This window comes from Rhagoletis pomonella, unplaced genomic scaffold (assembly GCF_013731165.1).
Source record: "Rhagoletis pomonella isolate Grant_MI unplaced genomic scaffold, Rhpom_1.0 Rhpom_scaffold_00001, whole genome shotgun sequence".
Taxonomy (NCBI): domain Eukaryota; kingdom Metazoa; phylum Arthropoda; class Insecta; order Diptera; family Tephritidae; genus Rhagoletis; species Rhagoletis pomonella.
In genome coordinates this window covers 83,036,415-83,039,338 of record NW_023458555.1, presented here as the reverse complement: position 1 = coordinate 83,039,338, position 2,924 = coordinate 83,036,415, and the positions used below count along the sequence as shown (strand labels likewise).

Below are 2,924 nucleotides of genomic sequence, written 5' to 3'. Positions count from 1 at the left end.
TTTACAAAAGTTGCAAAATTTCTATAGAATATTTAAGCGATTTTAACAATATTATAATCAAAATAAAGGTAATCGGTTTACCCTTCTTTTGATATATATTAACAGTTGCAAATCATTTACATTGGTTCACAAAAATTCAGTTATATTACAACTTTCCAAAATTTTACGACTTTTTCACTGCTTACATATAGATGTTTACAAAAGTTGCAAAATTTCTATAAAATATTTAAGCGATTTTAACAATATTATAATCAAAAGAAAGGTAATCGATTTACCCTTCTTTTGATATATATTAACAGTTGCAAATCATTTACATTGGTTCACAAAAAATCGGTTTCGTTATAACTTTGCAAAATTTGATTGCGTTTTTACGACTTATATATAGATCTTTTCAAAAGTTGATTTCAAGTAACTGCTGGCGTTTGTCGGACACTTCATATTAAATTGGCAGAATCACCGAACACCATTTACTGCTCCTATGATGACTGCAAACAAATCAAACAATTATAAGTATGCAAAATTGAAGTGCATTAGTAATTAAACAACTACCTGCACTGAATCGAGACGTTTGTAGGCATCTTTCCCTTCATCTTTGTTATCATCTTTCCCATGCAGCATTTTCCAATGGCTATGGGCAACATCCAATGACTCTCCGATAGAAACAATCTAAACGAAAAATTAAAAAAATTTGAATAACTAAAAATAAATAATTTATGTATTAAAATATATATATTTGTTTAAATGTAGCTGCCGATGCTTCAAGACGTCTTTTGTACAGCAACCTGAAATTAAAATAAAATGGTTAAATTATTGTTGTGGATGCAACCAGTTAGATTCTATCTGAAAAATAAAGTAAGAAATTATTATTTCTCCAATGAAATATAATTCATAAATAATGGATTTTATTTATACAAAAAGCAGATGACTATAGTTTAATTAAGATTAGTTTATTTAGATAAATTCATGCTCATATTTACAAGACTTAATTAATTAAGTTAATCCAACACCAATTTAAACATTTTAAATAATAAATAATATATAATATAAAATATCGCAACAAAACCAAAAAAACACTTCATTGAAACGTCTATATATTATGGCCATAGGCAAGTGTATCCACATATCGTCGTTTAAAGTACAAAACCGCGTATCAAGATAATGCAAAACCGCGTATGTGAGGTTGCGTAAATTATATTCCAGGGCGTAAAAACTCTCATGTCAAAATGGTTTTCTTTTTTGTAAAGCAATCGCATTTCTATCTAGTATATTTTAGAACGAATGGAGAAGGCTTGATCCAAGAGCTATTGTTAGCTAATCCAATTTTTGGCAAAAAAGGTAATTTACGCGGCTTTGCAGAGCGACGATACGCGGTTTTGCACTTTAAACGGCGATATGTAGCTCTACATATTTTGCCGTATGTATGCTAATTGTACATACATATGTTGCACATATCGTACCTAGACGAAAAGGAAAACTTATTTCCAAAACGCATTAAGTCCAAAATAGCACCCCCATGACATGCTAATTGTATGTTGCACATATGTACATATCGTCGCTGGAATAATGAAATAATGTAACATGAAAAGTATAGTTTTGAGAAAAACTAATTGGAAGTTTTTATAAACCATTACAAACCATACAAATACAATTTGGTTTTTCGGGAATAAATTAGTGAGCCAAAGAGATATTTAAGAAAACTAAACATTTTTCAAATAGATTAAAGGATTGTCCATCCAATAGTGCAATTATCGAATAAAAGTGTATTTGGCATTTACACTGTTTCTTTATTCGAGCGACGATATATACATACATATTTCCACTGCACTTTCCTCTTTTTACCTACATACGTATGTACACATGTACGTCGTTGCAGCTGCGCTTTGTACAAAGGTACTTGCACTTCACTTTCTTTTGTTTAACTGCATACATATCTACACATTTATGCAGTTGCAACTATTTCCACACATATGTATGTATACAATGTAGGTACCCAGCCAGCATTTGGTCGATGCAACTACAACAACTGATGCAAATGCAGCGGATGCAAATATTGTTCCTGACCGAAAATGTCTGTTTTTAAAAACGCATCAATTCTTGAGTGTACAACCGTGAAATGATAATTTATACAATTTACATTCAACTCAGTTGGCACAAATTAAGCAATTAAAAGAAACTGATGTTTTATATTGTTGCGCTTAGGAAAACAGACATTCTACTGCACTTTTCCCATTTATTGCACCACACTTATTGCTGTTTGCATATGTACCTAGTTGCACTTTTAACATACATATGTACATACATATTTGCATTGCACTTCCTTCTTTTTACTTACATAAGTACATTTAGGTATTAATACTTTATTTTTTGTTTATATACATACATGTGACCACATTTATGTAGTTGTAGCCAAAGCTGGCATCTCAGTATATCCAGTAAAAAAACTGTGGTGAAGTCCTTTATGGGGATAAAGTTTCCAGAGGTGAAATTTTAGGTAGCACACAATTTCTTACACGCATGGCTGCTTTTCAGCACTCATGAAAGAAACTTAAGAAATATTTGAAAAAAAAGTTCATATAGTACATTAATTGGGAAAATTTTAGTAGACGGACGGCAAATTCTAGAAAAAGGGGGTATGAGGGGGGGTAGAATAGGACCCCCTGATTTCAAAACTACCCCCCTTTTTTCTAGCAACCCTATAGTTCTTATATAATTTATTGTTAAAGTTTTCATATAAACGATGAATAAGATAGCAAAATAACATACAACTTAGTGCTACCAGACTGGAATTTTGAATAATAAAAGCGGATTTTTAATTCGGAATTTTTACTTAGTAGAATTATTATTTCTGTGTTGCCGAATAAGGGGGGGCTGAACACATTTTGCAGAGAACACCTTTCTGCGTAGGCGGCCTTCGGCCGCACTTA

General features: G+C 31.6%; 1 long non-coding RNA gene across 2 annotated transcripts; it reads right to left on the bottom strand.

The window, feature by feature from the left end:
* Window positions 1-244: 244 nt before the first annotated feature.
* On the bottom strand, window positions 245-2,464 carry LOC118752298. 2 transcript variants are annotated; one of them, XR_004994665.1, is made up of 3 exons: window positions 2,381-2,464; window positions 550-782; window positions 245-485 (listed from the first exon to the last, which is right to left on the bottom strand). It is a non-coding gene; the product is annotated as an uncharacterized LOC118752298 (long non-coding RNA). The 2 variants fall into 2 exon arrangements; XR_004994666.1 differs by lacking the exon at window positions 2,381-2,464 and adding an exon at window positions 1,458-1,607.
* Window positions 2,465-2,924: the final 460 nt, after the last annotated feature.